This window comes from Mus musculus, chromosome 8 (assembly GCF_000001635.26).
Source record: "Mus musculus strain C57BL/6J chromosome 8, GRCm38.p6 C57BL/6J".
Taxonomy (NCBI): Eukaryota; Metazoa; Chordata; class Mammalia; order Rodentia; family Muridae; genus Mus; species Mus musculus.
The window spans coordinates 115,636,423-115,645,951 of NC_000074.6; the positions used below are offsets into that span (position 1 = coordinate 115,636,423).

Consider the following 9,529-nt stretch of genomic DNA (forward strand, 5'->3'; position numbering starts at 1 on the left):
CTATCAGGGCTCCAGATAGATACCTGTGCTCACGCATTGCAGACAACATGATCCAAGATGAAGTTTGCTAGGGACCTGCAATTATCAGAGCTCTGGGTAGAGGCCTGGTGCACATCACCGACAGAATGACCCCAGACGCTGAAACTGAAACTATCTTTGCCTTCTTCATTCATAGCCCCTCACAAACATGGGGGTTTCTCAGGGTCACCTGCCTTCCCTCCAGTCACATCTAGGTGGTCAGCGACATAGGATTTCTGTGCGTTTTGTGTATTAGGGTCTCCTTGAGCTCCACTGAGCAGCCCCAGGTGGCACGGAAAGTAGCCATCAGGGGTGTCTAAATTCTATTTTTACCTGTCTTCTTATAGAGCCAATGCAAGTTCCTCTCCCCGCTGATGGTTAAATCGGAAGGATGCAGTGGATGATGGTCCACCATAAGCCCTCTGAGGCAGGCTGGGACTAAGCTGGAAAGGCTGGGTCTAGAATGAAAGGTTACAAGCTCCAGCTGGGCTCTCATCTGTTGGTGTTTCCTTCGCCTGGACAACCGCATGTAGGAGCTTTGCTTTAGACTTAGCTGAAGCCAACCAGCAACTACCCCTCCCTAAGCCGGAAGCTGGAAAACAGCTGTCTCAGGCCTTACTTGCCTTATTCATTAATATGTGCACAGACAAACGGAGATAGAGAACAAAAACTAGGAAAAAAAAGAAAAAAGAAATTCCCTGCAGGGGAACATTGGGGGGGAAACACACTCAGACTCTCTGTTCCAATTTAGCAACTTCTTGCGAGTCTATAATTATCCCCAAATCAATGTTTTTAAAAGAAGCATTTATAATAATAACCATAGTAATTTAATAATATCTCAGAGGGTGCTCCGTAAAGGTTAAATGGAGTAAAATATGTATAAGTATCTAGTGGAGGGCTGACATTTCAAGAATGTTGGCTAAAGGCATGGATGGGGCACGGAATCTAAGCGCTGGTAAATGTTGTTTGGAGTTAATTTCAGACAAGGGATGATGAATGGTGTGTTCTCCAAGCATTGGGAGAAATATTTTCCTCTTAAAGAGCTAGAACCAGTAATAATAATAATAATAATAATAATAATAATAGATATAACAAGAACAATAATAATAAGCCCTGTATGACGGACTCAACGGGGACCCAATAAACCAAGTTAATAATAGCATTTATCAATGGAATACTCAACCCTGAAGACACCTCAAACCTGTTTGTTTTAGAGTCTTCTCAAATGTCTACATTTCTTCTAGCTAGAGGACACTTCTCCAGGCTCACATTTCTCATTTATGAAGCCTGAGTGAGCTGGGGAGACCCCAAGTGCGAGAACTGGAGTTTGCGTCTCCAGAACGGGTACAAAAGATGGGCAAACATGGCAGCCTGTCCGTCATTGCAACTCTTGGGAGACTGAGGCAGGGAATCTCAGAGGGAGCTGACTACCCAGATTAGCCAAGGCAGTGAGTTCAGAGTTCATCAAGAGATGCGGTCCCAGTCAAATAAACAGGAAATAGTTGAGGAAGAAACCCAACGCAACATCTGGCCTTTGCATGTATCTGCACACACACACACACACACACACACACACACACACAGACAGATAGATAGATATGTACACACACATACATACACACACACATACCTGTGCCCACAACCATGATCACATATGCACAAACATATACATAGCACACACGTGAACACTCACACATACACAGAGACACAAAAATAAAGGAGAGACTAAACTGTTTTCCTTGTGGATTTATAGGTAGTTAAACCCCAGAGAACTAAACTTATCTTCCTCTGGCCTGGCCTATCTCGCTGAGGACCTGGAAAGGCAAGTTCAGGTTCAGAGCCCACACTCAGACAGCCATGGTGGGACATGTCGGTAGCCTGGTTGCTCATGAGATTGACTCAGGGAGGTCATGGGTTAGAGGCATGTAGCAGGATCCTATCTCAGAGAGCAAAAGGGCAAATGGAAAATTCAAGGTTCAAGGAAGTGAAAAGATATGCATGTGACCAGAAGTTGAGTATCCTGCAATCCAATACTCAGAACCTGAGGCAGCTTAGTGGTTTGAGTGTTTTTGTTTTGTTGTTGTTGTTGGTTTTTGTTTTGTTTTGTCTTTATTGTTTTTTTGGAGGGGTTGTTTTGTTTCTTTGTTTTGTTTTTTTCCCTACACAGACCTCCAAGTGTTTGAGAATAGAATCTCTGTCTAATCTTAATTTAACTCTCAGGTATACCTCAGGCCTGTAAAAGACAACTTTATGCAGTATTTTTTTAATTTTATTTATTTTACGTATATGAGTACTCTAAGGCATTGGATCTATTACAGATGGTTGTAAGCCACCATGTGGTTGCTGGGAATTGAACTCAGGACCTCTGGAAGAGCAGCCCGTGCTCTTAACCTCTGAGCCACCTCTTCAGCCTCAGGCAGTATTTTTAATGTACTGGTGTTTTCCATGTAACCTGGCATTGCACGAGGTCAGTTGTAAATTTTACCTGGGTGGCATTATGCCCCACGGAAAGCCTTTTGGGTTATGGAGCTACTTAGATTTTTGTATTAGGGTTATATATGCCTTCTACTGGAAAATGCTGACACCTCGTTTTCTCTTAAGACAGAATTTTCCCTGTTCCTAGATGACCTCAAACTCACGAGGCACAGGATGACCTTGAACTTCTCATCCACCTGTCTTTGGGTCTTGAACTCACGTGTGAGACTTGGGCGTAAAAAGAACTGGGTTTTGTTTTGTTTTGTTTGTGCGCTTGTTTTACTTTTTTGCTTTGTTTTGTTTTTCACAAAATGAAGTCATCAGAGTGGGGCTTAGGCTCAGTGCTGCGTCTTTAAATCACGGGATGACAGGCATGCACGACCGTGTCGGGTTTATGCAGTGCTTTTTTTTTTTTTTTTAAAGCATGGGACCCATGGCTTTGCACGTGCTAGGTGACCACTCTGCCACCTGAGCCACACCCCCTAGGTCTCACATTTCATTGTGTGAAAAGCACATACATTTTTTTTTTCTTTTTGGAATAACACACACATAGTGTGTTACATGAGCTAAGTCAGGTCAACATTGTTAATATTATTAATCCTATAAAGCATGTTTTGTTATACCCACAAAAAGGAGTAGATGGATTTATTTATGTAGGAATGATAGATAAATAGAAAGAGATCCAGATGTCTCTCAAGGCTTCTCAAGTCACTAAAGGACTGAGTGACTGTTATTTTTGCCTCTGATTCTCTGAGGTTTGCAAACTTTCTCCACTGTTTTAGCAAAATGAATTAATGGTGAACCGTGGCTAACTGACTCCCTTTAAAACTCTCACAGTTTTTCCCTTCACTGTGCCCTGCAGGCCTAACTACAGCAGAAACAGTCATTGATTTCCCTTCAGCCGTTTCTCCATGGCTAGCATAGATACTTGAAGCAAACATATGTCTGTCTGTTAAGGGGATGGGGAGGAGAGGGAGGAGGGGAAGGTGCCAAAGGACTTGGGAAACGAGGACATACCATGAACTTATTCTGCCAATAAGATTTTTTTTTCTGTGTGTGTGAAGTCCTAATACTCTAGTCTCCAAGTTTCTCAGATTTCTTCCTGACTTTCTGGGTGTCTGTGGGGTCAGGCGGGTGAAATAGACACAGGCTATTCTCAGAACGGAGGCAGAGTCTCTTGCAGCTCCATCCTCCGGGCAAGTAATTGGATAGCTGGGCATGGTGGTGCACACCTGTAATCCCAGCACTTGGGAGGCAGAGGCAGGGGGATCAGGAGCTATTCTCAGAACGGTGTTGAGGCCTATTTCCACTCCACATTCCAATGAAGTAACTGGAGAGTAGGGTGAGGTGGTGATCCCAGCCCTGGAGAAGCCCGTGCTGGGAGATCATGAGTTCAAAGCCAATATGGGCCACTTAGTAAGAGAAGCAGCTGGCAACATAACATCATGCATCTGTTACTATGTAAATTTTATACTCTTTCCCTGATCTGGGCTTTTCTCAGAGGTAGCCCACGTTTTCAAGAAATTAAATCAAAACAGGGAGGAAGGTTAGGGCAAGAAAGTCCCTATTATTTATGTCTCTTCCCTTAACAAGCATTAGGAATGGGTTTCCTAAATCAGAAATCTTTAGGCCCTGAAAAGTAAAAGGGGGACAGACACAGTGGGGTATAGAGACACAAGGTCCATCCCTGACACCGAAATGTTCTACAGCTGGGTAGGTTTAGAGCTAGCCAAGTACCACCGAGGAAGGAACATCATACTAGGCTGTCAGATGAAGTAGGTTGCCGGCACCCATTTGAGATTCAGAAAAATGATAAGAAACTCTAGGCAGATCCCAGCATCAAGTGGGAACTATTTATTCTAAAAATACAGTTTTTGTATTCGAATGTTCAAACTAAACCAGGCTTCTTGTCACTGTCTTTTCTAAGTCTAGCAAGCTTGCCCCAGCAACACCTGGCTCTCCAAGTACTTGACATGTTTTGTCTCTTTGGAGGTAGGCTCTGACTTTGTAGGCTAGTTTTGAACTCATGATTCATTGACCTCAGTTTCTCCAGGGGTAGAATTTCAGGCATCGCCTACCATACAGCTCTCCATTAACTGCACTGGAGAGTGGAGTGAAAAAAGGCCGAACATTGTTCTGAGAATAGTCAAGGAAGGAAGCAAGTGGACAGGCAAGAGACGAGTGCTCCCAGCTTCTGTGGTCTCACAGCTGCCCCCAGTACCCTCATTCTATCTGAGACATGGTCCTGCTACCAGGGCAGCCTTGTAAGCCAATAAGAATTTGATAAATATAAGCAACTTGCACGAGAGTTTTGATGAATTAAGGAAGAAACAGAGACATCATCAGCCAGTTGTTTATGTGTGAGAAGGGTTTGCTTTTCAGAGGTGATCCATTTCAGTCTGCTTCACTGATTTCTTTGCACCCAAAAGAGAAGTAACAAGTGACCCAGCCTCTACGAAATCAGGCAAGAGTCATGAGTGTGAGCGGGTGGCCTGTGTGTACTGATCAGATTAGAAGAAATGAGCAGGCCCTTGTGCATGTTCTTCCAGATCATCCTGGTCTACATAATACCCTACCAAACCCAACCTAAAACAAACCAAAAGAAAATAAAACAAAACAAAAAGCAAGCAAGCAAGAAGACAAACAAACAAACCTAAGGAACAGAATTTCTTTGTAAGTAGGTTGATTTTTACTTCTGCGTGTGAGCCCATGTGAATTTATACCACAGGTATGTGGGTGTCCACGAAGGCCAGAAAATCGTGTCAGATTCCCTGGAATTGGAGCTAAAGTTACTGGTCAGGGTACAGCATCTCTACTAAACATGGCTTTTCTGCAAGAGCAACGGATGCTTTCAACTCACGCTCCAGCCCATAGTTAAAGTTGGACTTATTATATGAGGGTCAAGGACAACTGTGTTTGCCAGGAATCAAAGTTCAAAAGGCATAACATGAACTCTCTCTCTCTCTCTCTCTCTCTCTCTCTCTCTCTCTCTCCCCTCTCGTGCATTGTGTGTGTGTGTGTGTGTGTGTGTGTGTGTGTGTGTGTATAGTGCCAGGCCTAGGAAGTGGAAAAAAGCATACAAAAACACACCATATGTCTAAAGAAACATATGGGCCTGGCACACCATCTCCAAGTGGCCAACATGCCCATGGGGTCAGTACCAGCCATGCACAGTTAAAATAAATCAGATAGCCAAATATCCGATATCACTGCTGGGAGCCGGCCTGTGGGTCTTTGCCGACATCTGAACGGCTTCACATAACCTCCTGGCCTCTAAAAATAGATATTCTGTGGTACATATAATTTTTATAAGATGACTAATCCAGGAATGCCCTTTGGGATAACTTAGTGTCTTCGTTTCTCTCTTTTCTCTCTATATTTATCTATGTCTCCTCTGGCCCTTTTGTATGAAAGTTGGATTGAAGTCAGGGACTAAGAATATTAGCCAAAGAATCACTTGTCCAGTACTCAAGGGACTGTGATTTTTGTCACCATGTATGCTTCAATGTGTCTTTGAATCTGTATGCATGTTGCTCACATGTGTGAGCAGTTGTGTGCTTGTGTATATAACCATGTGTTCACGTTCAGAGGTCAGACTGAGAATGATAACATGTCTTCCTACACTGATCTCAGTTTTGTTTTATGAAACACCATCTCTCACTGAACTTGGAACTTACCAGTGGGGCCAGATTGGCTAGGCAGGAAGGCCCTGGGGTCCTTTTGTCTCTATCCCACACCTCTACTCTAGCCCAGCAATACAAACATAGACTGCCTGAGCAGCTTCTGAAACCTGGTTTTGCAGCTCTAAGCTCTAAGCTAAGTTTCTCACAAGCATACATCAAGTGGTTTACTCACGCAGTCGTCTCCTGCCCACAGGGCTAGATTCATTGCAATGGGACAAAGAAATTGTTTGTGTTTCTCTTGCTTTTCCTAATGAAAGACCAATCATAAAGGGCTCTCAGAGGTCTTTCCATTTCTCTAATTTAAACAAACAATAGACAAATGTAAAAAAAAAAAAGAAAGTGGACTCTAGAAGATGTTCTCACAGTCAAGCTTATTGTCCTAAATCTCAAGAAGGTCAGTTGGTCCTTCACAACCTTTGCCAATTTTATAGGAAATTTCTGTCTTGCTCTTGCATGTATGTGCCCGAATGAGTGTATGTGCACCATGGGAATACTAGAGCCCTTAGAGGCCAGGAGAAGGCATCAACTCCTCTGGCTCTGGAGTTACAGGAGCTTGTAAGCAGCCTGATGTGGGTGCTGGGAACTAAACCTGGCCCTTTCCAAGAGAGTGGGTATATCTGGGAAGATGCTGAACCGTCTTCTTTCTGATAGAGAAGAGGGAGAGGATAGGAGAAAATAGAAGGGGAGAGGGGATAAGAAAGAAGTAGAAGGGAAATGAAGAAGAGAGAAAATGGAGAGAGGGAAAAGAGAGAACAACAGCATTATCAAAACCAAGCAGACTAATGAAGAACTAAGAAAGAACTGTAAATGGTAAGAGTCGAAGAGCACATTTACTGTTGCCATGCGTACCTCCCACGTGGATAGCACTTTCAGAATCTGGACTCCATTCAAGTCACCTCTGAGTTCTCTATGTTGGGTAGATAATTGGTGTAAACCAATAAACACCAGATAAATGGATGGATGTGAAGAAAGAAGTAAAGACAGGTAGATGGTGTGATACAAAATTAAACAGATAATGGGTATGTTGGTAGATGACAACAAACAGAAAGAAAGAATCTAAGTTAGGGTCTCTGTTACTGTGATAAAAGACCATGATCAGTGCCAACTTGGTGAAGAGAAGGTGTATTTCACCTTATACATTGTAGTGTATCCTTCAGAGATGTCAGGGCAGAAACTGGAGGCAGGAACTGCTGCTGAGGCGATGGAAGAACACTGTTTACTGGCTTTCTCAGCCTAACCTCTTATACTATTCAGGACCACTTACGTAGCAGTAGTGGTCATGGCCCACAACATATTGGACCCTCCCATACCAATCATCAATCAAAAAAATGTACACAGCGTTACCCATTAGTCAATCCGGTGGGGACATTTTCTCATTAAAGTTTCTTCTCAAGCGACCCTCTCTTGCTTGGGTCAAGTTAACATAACACTAGACAGCAGAGGACAGACAGATAGAAAGACAGACAGGGAGACAGACCAGCAACAGAGAGGCATGTAGACACAACAAGATAAACAGAGGAGAGGCATGCAAAGGGGAAGAGAAAATGCCAAGATTGGTGGTTATATGACTCCCTGGTCCTATGGCTTCCGCAGCACAGTGTATTAAGTGGGGATCTTAAGTGGTCAACACACTCTTTACAGAGCTTTGGCCCTCACAGTGTCTATAAAATTTGAGAAGATAGAATTAGCTGCCAATTGCTGCCTGCTAACAACACCACAGAAGTCTCATACTTCCAAATGGCATGGGTAGAGAGCACTTTGATATATTTTAGAACCGCATCCATCGTTAAGCAACTGCACAAGGGGTGGGGGTGGGGTGGGGGTGTTGTATCAAAAGGCACATGACCTCTGGACATCCCTAAGATCCTGGGATGAACTTAGGCTCAATGTCCCAAATTAGTAATACTTACTGAATGGTCAATAGGTCATGTGTTGAACCTATTTACAAGTCCAACCTGTTTTGAGATAACACAAAATCACACTCAGATGTCTTGTTTCAGCTTGATGGTACTAGATTTCCTCTGAGACTACTCCACAAATACATTCAGATACATGTGATCCCTGATAACAATAACAACATCACCATTAGCCTCTAAAATCCATAAGTACTTGCTATGTCATATGCACATTCCAAAAAGGGTCTTATGCATTCTGCTCAGAATTGTTTCACAGGGAAAGCATTACATTACTGCAAGGCTCACCTTGCAGTTGAGTTAAATGTCCAGATGGATGGATAGATAGATGCATGGACACATGGACAAGAAAATAGATGAGACAGAAAGACAGATTGAAAAGAGAGAGAGGGAGAGGGGGGGGGGAGGGGTAAGGGGAGGGGGAGGGGTAAGGGGAGGGGGAGGGGGAGGGGGAGGGGGAGGGGGAGGGGGAGGGGGAGGGGGAGGGGGAGGGGGAGAGGGAGAGGGAGAGGGAGAGGGAGAGGGAGAGGGAGAAGTTGAGTTAAGTGAAATGCTAAGCTCACACAACAGTGGACCAGAAGAGCTGCCCTTCAAGGCCAGAATCAGTATTCTTGTATTTCCCCCATCAAGTGTGACCATGGAAGTAAGCTACTCTGGCTTCCATCCTGTTTGTCTGAAGACATCAGTCTTTCAAGAGGGGACAGGTTGCTGTTTGCTGCACATGAACTTGAGAACAGATGGCTCCTAGAAATTGTTGAGATGCCATGAGATCTGCTGCTTGAAATGTCCTAACAGCAGAATTCAAACCCAGGTGCCCTGGGTGCCAGAGGGACAGGTGGCATCTCTTTACCCACCAGATGAGTTCAGGGAAGGAACGTGAAACCCAGGAGCCTCAGAATGCCCATGGCCATTGGCTGAGCACTTACAGTTCTGCTCCTGGTTTGAGCATCCCTGTGTTATGGGTGAGCAGCAGAGGTCTCAGCCCTACAGTTCACAAACTGAGTTTATAGCCTGTCATTCTAGCCCTCGAATGTATTTCTGTTATTCTAGTTGCCAAACGTGCATTCTGTTCTGTAAACTGCATTGAGAGAGAAAACAAACAAACAAACAAAGAAAAAAGAAAAAGAAAACAAAAACCAGTCTGTTCGGGTATCAGCTATCTACCTCCCTACCTGTTATTTATTGGTTTTCTATATAATATCCGTTATCTAAATTTGTTGATGATATCTGTTCATCATCAATCTGTTTATTTGCCATCTATGTATCTCTCTGATATCTATCGATCTGTCTGTCTCTCTCTCTATCTATCTCATATTTACCTACCTGTAGTTTATCTATCTACTTACCTGCTTGCCTATGGATTTTGTGAGACAGAGTCTCCTGTAGTTCAAACTGAGCTTGAATTTACTATGTAATCAAGGATGACCTTGAACTCCTAAT

At 43.6% G+C, this 9,529-nt stretch overlaps 1 long non-coding RNA gene across 1 annotated transcript in view; it reads right to left on the minus strand.

Moving 5' to 3' along the window:
* Window positions 1–8,467, minus strand: part of Gm39256 — a 69,314-nt gene extending 60,847 nt beyond the window's left edge. Inside the window, exon 1 of the long non-coding RNA XR_879215.3 lies at window positions 352–8,467. This is a non-coding gene — a long non-coding RNA (predicted gene, 39256). The remainder of the gene's footprint in view (window positions 1–351) is intronic.
* Between the last annotated feature and the right edge of the window lie 1,062 nt (window positions 8,468–9,529).